We start from the raw sequence: 13,873 nt of genomic DNA on the forward strand, positions 1-13,873 counted from the left end.
AAAGTGTTTGGAGAGATAAGGGAAAGGCTTCCTGGAGGAAAGGGCATCTGAATTGGGCTTTAAGAGGATGGGTAAAATTTCAGTAGTCCAATAGAATGAACACTGTAAGAGAACTGTTTCTTTTGGTCTTTGTAGCCCCAGGATTTGGTGGATGTTTAATAAATGTAGGTGGATTTGAAATGAAAGGAGTGGGGAGGGCATTCCAGGCTTAGTGAATAAGCGGAGTATTGTGGGGGGGGGAGGGGTTGGCTGGGTCGTAGTCTTGGAGGAGAGAAGAGGAAGGGAAGAATGGAAAGTGGAGTAGAAGAAAGATTCTGGGGACAGGTGGGGAGCAGCCCCAAAGTTCCGGAACAAACCCACAAAACTGTGGCCTGGGCTATTGAGGGTTTCTGGCAGCCAGTCACTATAGGGGAAAGGAACTGTCAGAATTTCCATGTGAACAGATGGAGGGTTGGGGAGAGAGTGGCAAAGGCCTGCCTGTGACTCCCTGCAGGAGAAGATGGCAACCCCCCCCCAATCCTAATTCTTGAATTCAAGCTGGGATTTTTTTAAAGGTCTGGGTGGGAGGAAAGGACTTTCCTTCTGTGAAGAGTCATAGATCTGTGAAGTAATCTTAAAACTGTTGGGAATCAAGGAGAGAGATCTCAGTCCATCTTGAGTTTCTAGGGGCTCCCAGAACTTCCAGGCTATTCCCATTTCTGGGCCCCTCTGCTTGAGATGCGGGAAGGGAGGAAGCTGCTGGGAAAAGGGGGAAGTATGCCTTCCTTTGGAGTGTTGGAACTGCAAGGCATTAGCTCCCCTCCCTTTGCCCCTAACACCTCTATTCTCACCACTCCTTCGGCCTTTCTCTGTCCTCAGGGCCCAGGACTGGTGGCATCTCTGGGAACCGTGCCCCAATTTAAAGGTATGTACATGCTGTCTTGGCTCATTTCTTCCCGGTCACTCCCTTATATCCGGTACGCGAGGCGGGTCCTCCGTGCTGTCTCCCCACACTCCCTCCTGCTGCAAAGAAAACTGGCCGCGCGGTTCGTTCCCGGTGACCACTCCGCCTGGGCCTGCGGACTGGCTGGCGAGTCGCAAGACACGGGCGCTCGCTGGCTCGGCGTTCCGCCGCACCCCCGCCCCCTCGCTGTAGATGGCGGTTTGAATGGAAACCCAGCTCGGAAGCAGCTTTTTCTCATTTGTAAACTATTTCCCAACCGCCCCTTTGGCAGCGGGTCCGCTCGGCTCGGCTCGGCTCGACTCGGCTCGGCTCGGCTCGACTCGTCCAGGCTCGATTTCTAGTTCTTCAGGGTCCGGGGTCTGAGGGGCCCAAGCCGGTTCCAGACAGCCGCCAGAATCCGGATTCCAAGCGATCTTGATGGCACTAGCCTCTCTGGTTCCCGGGCTGTTTTTTTTTTTTTTTGTTTTGTTTTGTTGTTGTTGTTGTTGTTGTTGTTTTTGTTTTAGGGTGGGGGGGTGGGGGGTGACGCAAAAAGCTGCTCTCCAAGCCCCTGGCCCAGCCGGGACACTAAGCCCGGATCACGGAAATCAGGCTGCAGAAAGGCTCCAGCCTCCAGGGAGGTTGGGAAACTGCTGGGTCTCTGCACAGGCTTGGGCTCTCTCTTCTTCCCCAAGGAGCGTTTGGCAGATGGTTTTCCCCCACCTCCGGCCCTAGACTGCCCCCTTCCGGCCAACTCAGTTCAAGCGGTCCTCGTCTGCGTCTTGGGCTGACCCTGAACCTGCGCCCTGTACTCTGACTGGAGCTACTTCTCTCTCTCTCTGCAGCTCCCAGATCCCATTTGTCTCCTTAGGTGCCTTTTTTTTTTTTTTGGCTGAGGGGGTGCTCTCCCCAATTCCTAAATAAACCCTGGGAGGGCCTAGTCTGGAGCCTGAGAGCTGAGGAGAAAGAGAGCTCTACAGATTTTGCCCTCTTTGCAAGACTCCATACTCTGTCCAAGTCCTGACCGCATCCATGTACCACCTGGTGGGAAGAGGCTGTTCGATGCACAGTTGCCCAAGAATTCCTTTCCATTGTTCCTTGCTTGTCCAGATACATTGCCTATAAAATTCGACTGTTGGCTGGAAGTCTGGGAACTGTTAGATGGGCTCAGAGAGAGGGGAGAGCCTGAGAACTTTGGGGGAATATGTCAAGGAATGGAGAGATGGTGCCAGAGAGGAGCTAGAAAGAAACAATCTTCTCGAGGTCTCTCTAGAGTTGGTAGGAGGAGTATCCTTCTCCAAGAGGCAGCTTGCAGAAAAATAGTCAGTTTATTCACATACCCTCTGAAGCTGGACCCTTGAGGGCTCTGATCTGTAGCTGAGGTGAGATGGGCTAAACATGGGGGTTTGATCATCATTTCTCAAAGCCTAGCGAAAAGGAGACATGATGTCCCACTGACCTCAGCTCTTCAGTCATGGCTAGGGTAGATTGCGCTGTGCCAGGGCCAGGGAAGAAGAGGAAGTGCAGTGGCGTCTGCCTTGGTTGGGGAGATAAGACTTAGGAAACAATTAGGGACCTTTCTGGGGCCCCAGAACATAGACTAAATGTTCTGGGATTTCAAGAAATGAGGGGTTAATATTAGCCCAAGTATTCCCAGGAGGAGGAGGCAGGACTTGAGCTAGATCCTGAAAGTTGAAATGATGAAATGCTTGGACTGGGAGGAACTTTAGGTATTTACCTCCCATATCCTTCTTGCCTCTGGGCCGGACCCTCCTGGAATGAATAACAGCAATAATAACAATAATCTCTTATATTTGTGCAGGGCTTTATAGCTTACAAAGTACTTTCCAGACCTAAGCCTGGGGTTGGGCTAGGTAGGCAGGAGCTTAGGATGAAACTAGGAGGAAGTAACAGGCAGGGGCACTTTTTAATAAGACTTTTTGATGAATTCACATATTTTTAATACCAGCTAATCCTAGGCTCCATGGCCTGTGGTGTTGTGATGATAAAGGCTAGAATGTTAGATTTGAGGTCAGGAAGACCTGCATTCAAATCCCATATCAGATAGGGACTAGCTATGATATCCTTGGAAAAATGGTTAACTTCTTCAGAGCCTCATCTTCCTCCTCTGTAAAATGGGAATAAAAAATCCGAAGTGGATATGAGGCTCAAATGAAATGATAGATGAAAAATACTTTGCAACTCTTAAAGCTCTATGGAAATGTAAATGAATATTTCCTTATTAAAGAACATGGAATTGCTTATGATCTAGAAAAAGTTGCTTGAGGTACGTGGGAGTTAAGTGTCTTGGCCAGGGCAATGCAGCTAATGATATATACTATCAATGGTATTTGGTACACAAACCCAGGCTTTCCTGATCTCAAGTCCTGCATGATGTCCACCATTACCTAAAGCCTGTAGGTTTTGCAATAGGTTTGACTAACTTCAAGAACTAAAAGGAACCTTAAAACTGATTGTCTAACACTCTCATTTTATTTTAAATTTTTTTCTTTATTGGGGGCAGCTAGAAACCTCAGTGGATAGAGTCAGGTCAGGAGATGGGAGGTCCTAGATTAAAATCTGGCTTCAGTCACTTCCTAGCTGTGTGACCCTGGGCAAGTCACTTAACCCCAATTGCCTGGCCCTGACCACTCGTCTGCCTTGGAACTAATACTTAGTATTAAAAAATATGTAGAGGAGAAGGAACAGAATCAATATCAATTCTAAGACAGAAGGTAAAGGTTTTAAAAAACAAAAAAATGTATTGATATTTCTTATCTTTTTATACCACTTCCATTTTGAAATCTATCCCTCTGCCTTCCCTTCCAGTTGAGCCATCACCAAAGAAGGGAAAAGAGAGGATGAAACATTTCAGCAAAGCAAACCAACGACATATCAGCCAAATCTGACATTAAACATACTGTTCCATACCCATAGCCCTGAACTTCTGCAAAGAAAGGCACATTTTCAGCTCTCTTTTTTGGGGCCGTACTTGGTCCTTATAATTTCACAGCATTCAGTTTTCATTGTTTTGTTGTTGTTTTAATCTATTGGGATTTTGCTTTCCAGTTCTGGTTGTTTCCCTTGGCATCAGTTCATCTAAGTACTTCCATGCTTCTCTGTGTGCATCCTGTTTATTGTTTCTTATAGCTCAGTAAAATTCCATACATTTCTGTACCACAACATTTTTTTTAGCCATTCCCGTAGGTGAGCATCTACTTTATTTCTAGTTCTTTATTATCACAAAAAGAAAAAAAATGCTGCTAAGATATTTTGGTGTATATGGGATCTTTCTTTCTGTCTCTGACCTCCAGGGGCATGTGGCTTACAGTAGGTCAAAGGAATGACCATTTTAGTTACTTTTTAGCATGATTCCACATTGCTTCCCAGGATAGTTGGACCAATTTGCAGGTCCACTAACAGTGTATTAGTGTGCCTGTCTTTCTGCAACTCCTCTAATATTGATTATTCCCAGCTCTTGTCATCTTTACTGACTTTCTAGGTGTGAGGTTAAATCTTATATATATATATCTTCCCAGAGATATTTGAAGCAAATCTTTTTCCTAGGCTATCACTTCTTCATTTTAAAAACCTTTTCTTTCTGTCTTGATAACAACTCTAAGACAGAAGGGCAAGGGCTGGGCACCTGGAGCTAAATGACTTGCTCAGGGTCACACAGCTAGGAAGTGCTAAGGCTAAATCTGAACCCAGGACCTCCTGACTCCAGATCTGGAGCTCTATCCACTGTGCCACCTAGTTGCCCTGAAGCTATCACTTCTGATCTAAATCTTAAAGTGAACAGAATCAAACCTTTGAGGTAGAAAAAAAAAGGCTGTGCTTTATGATGGAGCTTGGCCTTGAACCCAGTTCTTTTGACTCCAGGTCTTAACCTATTTCTACTATAACAGGCTTCTTCCCATTATTTTATGAGAAACCAATTGTTGGAATTAAGAGGGGAGCTTAGAACTTCCAGGGGACAATCACTCACTAGAAGTCACAATTCTCAAACTTTGTCCTGAATGCAAAATGCCTCATTCCTGCTCTCACACATTCACATACATTCTCTCATTTGATTCTCAAAATGATGTTCCTTTCAGCAGAATATGCATTATTATCCCCATTTTAAATATGGAAAAACCAAGGTTTAAGGAGGGAGGAAGTGATTTGCCCAAGTCTAGTAAGCAATGCATCTGGGTCTAAAACCTAAGCCTCTGGTCTCTTGGGCCAGGGCTAAGACTGTGAACCAAGAGCTTAAAAGGGAGTTTGAGGCAGATCAGAAGGGAGGATCTCTTCATCTTTGGTAAGAGATTTAATGGAAATAAGAGACTACTACAGAGAGATATGGGGCAGGTGAGAGAAGGAGACTACAGCATCTTTAATCCTGGATCAATCCTTCCTAGAGGCAGGAGGATGGATTGGATGACCACAGGAAAGACTTGCTAGTCTGAGGAATCTCCTTTGAAGCCCAGACTGGGCTGTGCTAGGGAGAAGACAGAGGATCTGGGGTGGTCAGATGGCTGGTAGGCCTCCTGACAGCTCCTTATTAGATTCTGGGCCTGATTTATCCCCAACTAGATGAACCTTTGATTAAAGACCTTGGGGGGAAAGGGAAGATCAAAGGATCCAGGGGGACTTTGGCTGAGTTCAAACTGGTGATGGAGAAGGTTGTCATAGAAAGCCAGGCCAACCCCAGGCCAACAGCGGGCCCACAAGATGATTCTTGGGCAATTCTGACAGTAGTCAGGGGACTCGGTATTGCTCACCCCCAGGCTAGCGGCTTCCCTTAGAATGATGGATAATGGGGAGAGGCAGGCAATAGGTCACAGAGTGTTCCATGGGGAAGGGACCTCAGAGATTATCTAGTCCATTCTCTCCTGGACCCCTATCTGTGAATCGGAGGAGGACATTGAGACACTGAGGAGGTTGGGGGAAATGGTTCCCCAATTTTACACAGCAAATAAATGACTAAATCTGGATCCAGACTCCAAGACCAGGCCTTCAAGCATGGGTTCTTAGCATTAGGTCTACGAACACCTTTAAGAAAATAATCTTTTGGTAATTGCATTTCAATACAATAGTTACAAAGCTATTGAATCTTAAAATTCACTAAGACTTTTGGGACACTGAGTCTTATTTGGTTTTCTTTGAAATCCAATATATTTTCTGTTATACATTTAAAAACATCATTCTGGGGGCAGTTAGACTGGCTCGGTGGATAGAGAGCCAGGCCTGGAGTGGGGAGGTCCTGGGTTCAAATGTGACCTCAGACACTTCCTAGCTATGTGACCCTGGGCAAGTCACCCATGGAAATGATACTTAGTACTGATTCTAAGATAAAAGGCAAGGGTTAAAAAAAAGCATCATTATGAAGTGTCCACAGGTTTCACCATGACACAGAAACCATTAAGGACCAATGCCTTGAGGGTGGATGAAAGGGGAACTAGCAAGGATATAATGTCTTTTGGGGGGTGGGGATGAAGATGTCCCCACTGGGAATGCAGGGCCCAGTTTTCTTACAGGTGGGAGGAGGGTCTTGAATAGGAGCCCAGGCTCCCAGGCTTTGGGGTTGAAGAGTCCCCAAAGAGTTCTGGACTTAAAGAACTAAAAGGGATTTTTAGAGGCCATCTAGTCCAACCTCTCACCCCGCACACCATATCTGATAATCATTAATAGACCTTTTTCTTAAATATTTCCAGGGACAGGGAGCTCACCGCTCCTGTGTCCTTGGTTGGACAGTTGATTAATAGGAAGTTGTTTTGTTTTTAGTGTTGTCGGTGCACTTTATTTTTCCACGGTAATGACAGTGTCAAACGTTTCCACAGCCCTTTATGGATTACAAAGTACTTTATGCATATTATCTTATTTGATGTCCACAACAGCTCTGTGAGGTAGGTGTTTTTATTATTTCCATATCAAAGATAAGTAAACCAAGCCTGAGAGAAGTTAAGTCACTTGTCCAGCTAGTTAGTTTCTGAGGTAGGAGCTGATTGCTGCAAAAAGTGCTGCTGTGTATATTTTTGCTTATATGAGATTTTCTGTTTTTGACCTCCTTGGACTATATGCCTAGTTAGGCAGTGGGAGCTCACTACTCTACATCCTTGGTTGGGCAGTTCTGATCAATGAGAAGCAATAGTCGTGTGTGTGTGTGTGTGTGTGTGTGTGTGTGTGTGTGTGTGTGTGTGTAATTTCATATTGATTTGCAGAATCAGTGATCAAGCCCTTCGTTATGTATTAATTATGTATAATAGGTAGTATGTGCCTGCTTTTCTATAGCCCCTCCAACACAATTAGCTATCTTTGCCAATTTGTTAGTCATAAGGAAAAAACTCAGCATTGTTTTATTTTTTGTCTTACTAGCAGCTTAGAGCAGTCAAATGATTGTTTATATATATATATATATATGTATATATATATATATAATTTGGTTTTTTTTAAACCCTTACCTTCCATCTTGGAATCAATTGTGTACTGATTCCAAGGAAGAAGAGTGGTAAGGGCTAGGCACTGGAAGTTAAGTGACCTGCCCAGGGTCACATAGCTAGGAAGTATCTGAGGTTAGATTTGAACCTAGGACCTCCCTTCTCTGGGTCTGACTCTCAATCCACTGAGCCACTTAGCTGCCCCCTCTGTAGTTCTTTAAACTATTTATGACTACTTATGCAGTGGGGAATGGTTCTTGGTCTTTATATATTGGTGTTAATTCCTAAATATCTTAGATACCAGACTTTACTAGAAATCCATATTGTAAAGATTTGTACAAGCCAGCATCTTTCCTTCTTGTTTGTTCTATCTATGCTAATTTTGTTCATTTCAAAAATTGTTTTGGGAAACAAATTAAAATAGTTGGCATTACCTATTTTAACTTTTGTGACCTTCTCAATTAAAATTCTTCCTCTAGTTATAGTTGCAAAAGTCACCCTCATTGATTTTGTTAGATTTTTTGATGATGTAACCTTTTAAATTTAAGTCAAATCCAAAACATCCTTTTGGGATCTGTGGTGTAAGATGCTTGTATGAACCAATCTGTTGCCAGGTGACTTTTCAGTGTTTCCCAGGTCTCAGATAGACAGTCCCTCTCCAAGAAATGCATTGATTTTACTTTATTGCTCATATAAAAAAAATAAAATCAGCTCCTTTAACACTGCACCCCACTCCTCTCTATTCCTCCATGGACTTCTTAGTTCTGCCCTCTGGGGTCAAACAGAACAAGACTAATATATCTCTTCCACATGGCAGATCTTCATATACTTGAAGACAACTATATCTCCTCTAAATCTTTTCCTCATTTCCTTCCATCTTTCTTCATAAGGTTTGAATGGTTGCTTTAAATTCCTTCACCTTTCTGGACAGGCTCCAGCTTGTCAATATTCCTCCTAAAATGTCACCCCAGAGATGCCCACAATCCCTTAGAAGCACTGTTTAGGGCAGAGGAAGCAGGACCTCCCTTGCTCTGGATATTAGATTTTTCTTTTGGTAGAAGTAGCACCGGAAGACCGGACTGCCTGCGGATATATGGGTCCCACTTCTGATCCCACCACCCCCTTTCCTGGCCCCACATATCTACCTTTCTAGCTCCCCATTCCCCCCCACTGAAAGGGTGGGAATCAGAGGGGAAGGCCTGGCAATTCATTCCTTCCCCAACCCCATCTCTGATTGAGCCCAAGGGAGACACTTGAGGCAGTTGCCCAATGAGGTAGATAAAGAACAGATATAGACCAATCAGGGCAGAGACAGACACAAAGAGACAAGGCAATGGGAGTGGGGAGTGGGAAGGTGGGGGGCAGTAACAGAACAGAGCAGCAAGAATCCCCACAGAAATATCTTCATAACAGGAAATGTCTCATAAAATACCTGTGGTTTGGCCAGGCCCTGGGGCTGACCGAGTTATGCACCTCGAAGGCAGCCGGGCTCCCCACACTCTTTTGGGTCTGGGAGATCTGGGGCCATGATGGGGAGGAGGGAGAAGGGCAGGCGCGGAGTGCAGCTGGAACTACTTCAGTGGAGGCCCCTTGGTTGGGGAGGGGTGTTCTGGGAGCAGAGACTATGGGCCACAATGGTGCAGGGATACTGATCAGTGAGGAGAGATGAAAGGTTCTTTTAGAAGCGTCCAGGACCCCTCCACACCTTTATCAGATCAGGAAATTAGAAAAAGCTCACCTGAATGATATTGAGTCAGACAAGATGAGTGGTCTGAAGACAGCATGGCGCAGGTGACCAAGAGAGGCTGGGGTAGAGGGAGTGAGAGGTATGGCCTGTCTGGTGCTAAGGAGAGAGGGCGCAGTTACTTGCCCTTCCCAGCTGTGTTGGGTTCTCCTCATCTCCTTTTGATTCCCTGGCCTAGATGAAGCCTAAACCAATGACTTCTCTAAGCTAATAGGGAAAGGTTGGGAGGCCCAAGAAGCTGGGAAGATTTGGGACAGTTCCACCATAAGGGAGTGGGATTGACCCCTCCCCCCTCTTAGGTTATCCTGAGGGAAGGCATGGAGAATAGGAGTAGGAGAACTCCTGAAGGAGCGCTGGAACCCTGGCTAGGCTAGTGCTTGAGAGCCTAAGCTTGAAGGAGGTAGAGGAGGACACATCTTGGAAGGAGTGAATTCCAGGAGCTTAGCATCCTCAGAGAGGGCAGGAGTCTGACAGGTTGGGGTCTGCTGGTCCTTCCTTCTAGTAGAGCCCATGACCACTCCTCCTGCTGACTCATTATGTGATGTTGGACAAGGTTCATAGTCTAGCAGCTAAAGTCCAGGATCTAGAATCAAATGGCTTGAGTTGAAATTCCATTTCTGACATTTGCTGCCTGTTTGGGCTGGGACAACGTTCTTTCCCACCTCACAGTCAGAGTTTATTTGTTTGTAAAGTGAAAGCTTTGGGCTTGATGGTTTCCCAGGTGCCTCTTGGTCCTGAGGCTGGATTGAAGCCTCCACCTTATTGGTCAGACTGCTTCAGGAGAGTGGCTGGAGGGGAAAGGCTTCTCTCCCATCCCTTCCCCATCTACTCTCTAAGCACTTAAAAGGGCACGTAAATGTCCTCCTCCCCTCACGACAGTCAGTGAATCAATAAACATTTATTTAACGCCTACTATGTGCAGAGCAACTGTGCCAAGTGCTAGGATTACAAGGGGAGGCAAAAGACAGTCCAGGCCTCAAGGAGCCCCCAGTTTACAGGGTCCCCTCAGGAAGGACAGGGGTGGGCTTCCTGCTCTCTGGCCCCTCCATTGGCAGGAAGGCAGGGAGGGCCCTGGCCCAGAACACTTCTGGCTGTTTTCTGGCTCCAGCCAGGCTTTTACTGCAGAATCGCTGACTTGGATGAAACTTTATTTCACAGGGATTTGGTGAAAGGGGGGGAAAAATCTCCTTTAAGGGTTTACAGCTGTCACAATACAGAGTGGACTCCTCCCAAAACCCTTGAATCAGCACTTCCTGTATTTGTCTTACCTGGTTCAACCCACAGTCATGGCTCAGCCCCAATCCTTCCTCTTACTGTCCCCCCCTCCCCTTTAATTCCCCAGTCTTCCAAAATCTCCCATTTGTGCCCTTTTCTTAACTGTCCCTATAACTTAGGGCAAGTCCTTTCTTCTCCCTGGGTCTCAGTTTTCTTCTCGGAAAAAAATGTAGGCACTAGATGAGGCCATTTCTAAGGTCCCTCCCAGTTCTAATATTTCATTATTCTCCGATTCCTCGCCTCTCTAATTTCGCCTCTAAATTCAACGCCCACTAAACATGACAACAGACTGTTTCAACCAGATCTGTTCTTGCATTAGAATAAGGAAACTCCCAGTGAGGAAACTAGGTCCACCAATGAAAATCCACATCAGTTCACCAACTCAAGAGTGCCTCACCAATGGAGGGGTTAAGAGACTTGCCCAGGGTCACAAAGTCTTGTATCTTCCTGCCTCCAGATCCCCTCTCTGTGGTCACATTAGCTAATATTAACGGAGCCCTAGAATATTTACAAAGCACTCTACAAATATTATCTCATTTGAGCCTCAAAACACCGATGCTGGTTCTGCTATCATCATTATCACCATCATGACCCATAAACATGTATTAAGCACCTCCTATGTGCCAGGGACTGTGCTAAATGTCAGGGCTATGAAGAAAGGCAGTACAGAGGGGCAGCTAGGTGGCACAATGGATAGAGAGCCAGACCAGGAGTCAGGAGGACCTGGGTTCAAATCTGGCCTCAGATACTTATTAGTTGACTCTAGGTGAGTTACTTAATACCATTTGCCTAGCCTGTGCCTTTCTGTCTTAGAGTTATTACTAAGATAGAAAGTAAGGGTTAAATAAAAAAAAAAAGAAAGGAAAGAAAAAAAAGAAAGGAAGGAAGGAAGGAAGAAAGAAAGAAAGAAAGGAGGAAAGAAGGAAAGAAAGGAAGGCGACACAGTATTGCAGATATTCTTGTTTCCCACGAGACAGAGACATTAAGTGATTCAATTATAATCATAGACCTAACGTCAGTGTCAGAGTTTGAACCCAGATCTCTCTTGACTACAGGTCCAATAATCTTTCCACTATACTGTGCTGCCCAGTAACCATATGTATTGCCTTTAAAGGGGACCTATAATAATGAACCCCTCAAAAAACAACTGCAAACTATGCAGTAAAGACTAGGGGCAGTTAGGTGGCTTAGTGGATAGAATGCCAGACTAGGAATCAAGAGGACCTGGTTCAAATCTGGCCTCAGACATATTCTAGCTGTGTGACTCTGGGGAAGTCACTTAATCTCATTTGCCAGTAAGGTGTTTTATGTTTGGTTTTTTAAAAAATAGTACTAGTGTGTCCCCTTCTTTAGGGGACAAGTTACCCTAGTACAGTGATGGGCAAACTTTTTAAAGAGGGGGCCAAAGGAAAGGAAATGCTCATCTGTCAGTCTGTTTCTAAGGCAACTTTTTCCAAGTTTCATTGTATTGTATCCTACTCATTGTATTTGTCAGATTAGGAATAATGTTGTGTGGCAGGATAGAACATTTCAGGCCCCCTCCCCCCCATCTGGCCTGCGGGCTGTAGTTTGCCCATCACTGCCCTAGTAGATTCACTGAATGTCTGAGCAGGAAGATAGCTCCTTCTATCTACCTACTTCTACAATGTGGGACTTAGCAGAAGGGAGGATCACACTACCTCTTGAGGACACCTTTGACTCTTGGGGAGCCTAAATCTACTGCACCCATTGCTCCATTACAGTCCCCTGGAACCCAGGAGAACAAATCTCTTCCACATGACAGCTCTTCAAATTTTTTTTAAACCCTAATTTTCTGTCTTGGAATCAATACTGAGTATTGGTTCCAAAGCAGAAGAGTGGGGATGGGCAATTAGGGTTAAATGACTTGCCCAGGGTCACACAGCTAGGAATTGTCCAAAGGCAGATTTGAACTCAGGCCTGGCACTCTATCCATCTAAGCCACCTAGCTTCCCCCTTGATCTTCAAATTCTTGATAACTATGAAGTTGCTTCTGTTTTCTTTTTTTCCTGGTTAAACATCCTCAGTACCTTTTTTTTTTTTTTTTTAACTTTTACCTTCTGAGTGGTAAGGGCTAGGCAATTGGGTTAAGTGACTTGCCCAGGGTCACACAGCTAGGAAGTGTCTGAATCCAGATTTGAACCCAGGATTTTCCATCTCTAGGGTTGGTTCTCTGTACACTGAACCACCTAGCTAAGCTCTCCACTATAGTTCCTTTAAAAAACAAATTGTTGATTGCTTTTGCTTTGAGCCCACCTACCTTTCCCAATGTATCCTTCTTCCACCAGAGATGGGGAGGAGGTGTTTCATTGGTATTGGGAACTCCCAGGTAAGGAAATGCCTTCTAGGGGCAGTTAGGTGACACAATAGATAGATGGAGTACTAGGCCTGGAATTATGAAGCATTGGGTTCCAATCTAATCTCAGACATTTCCTAGCTGTGTGACCCTGGGCAAATCACTTAACCTCATTTGCCTAATCCTTGCTCTTCTCTCTTAGAATTGTTACTAGAATAGAAGGTAAGGGTTTTAAAAAAGGAACCATCTTATACCAATGGAAAGCTTGCACCATCTCTGCAGCTTAGTCTAGGAGAGTTGCCCAGATCACTAAGAAGCTTGCTCTGAATCATCTAGCCAGTATGTCTATCTGGTTTAAGCCAGCTTTCTCTCCCTTTGCTTTCCTGCTTATAATAAAGAAAAAAAAAGGGGGGGAGGGGAAGGGAGAAAAAAATAGTTTAGCAAAACTAGCCAACATATTAAAAGAGCCTGACCTATGTCATGTTCCTCAACTACAGCCTTCTACCCTGGCAAAAAGGCAAGGGGAAGAGGCTTCTCATTGGGGGACAAGCTTAGTTTTTATAATTTAACAGCATTAAGTTTCAGTGTTTTTGTTGTGGTTCTTCATTCTGTTTACATTCTTGTAGATATTGTGTATATTGTTCCCCTAATTCTGCTTACTTCACTCTGCATCAGTTCATGTAGATCTTCTCAAGCTTCTCTGTAATTCATCAGTCATTTCTTACAACTCAGTAAAATTATATAACATTCACAGACCATAATCAGTAGTACTTTTTTTTTTTAAACCCTTGTACTTCAGTGTATTTTTTTTTCATAGGTGGAAGATTGGTAAGGGTGGGCAATGGGGGTCAAGTGACTTGCCCAGGGTCACACAGCTGGGAAGTGGCTGAGGCTGGGTTTGAACCTAGGGCCTCCTGTCTCTAGGCCTGACTCTCACTCCACTGAGCTACCCAGCTGCCCCCTAGTAGTACTTCTTGTAAGAAGTACTTCTTTAAATATTTTAGTGTATTTGGAGCCTATCTTTTTTGTCATTTATTTAACCTCAGGCTATGTTCCTAGCAGTGAGATATCTAAACTAAGTCAAAGAGAAGGGGCATTTTAAACACTTTCTTCACATAATTCCAAATTGCTTTTCTTTTTCTTTTCTTTTCTTTTCTTTTCTTTTCTTTTCTTTTCTTTTCTTTTCTCTTTTCTTTTCT

At 44.7% G+C, this 13,873-nt stretch overlaps 1 protein-coding gene across 1 annotated transcript in view; it reads left to right on the forward strand.

Annotated features, from left to right (window-relative positions):
• Window positions 1–547: 547 nt before the first annotated feature.
• COL8A2 (collagen type VIII alpha 2 chain) overlaps window positions 548–13,873 on the forward strand; it is a 26,637-nt gene continuing 13,311 nt past the window's right edge. The window contains exon 1 of the mRNA XM_044668056.1: window positions 548–904. The gene's annotated coding sequence lies outside the window, so the exon portion shown is untranslated. The remainder of the gene's footprint in view (window positions 905–13,873) is intronic.

This window comes from Gracilinanus agilis, chromosome 3 (genome assembly GCF_016433145.1).
Source record: "Gracilinanus agilis isolate LMUSP501 chromosome 3, AgileGrace, whole genome shotgun sequence".
Taxonomy (NCBI): Eukaryota; Metazoa; Chordata; class Mammalia; order Didelphimorphia; family Didelphidae; genus Gracilinanus; species Gracilinanus agilis.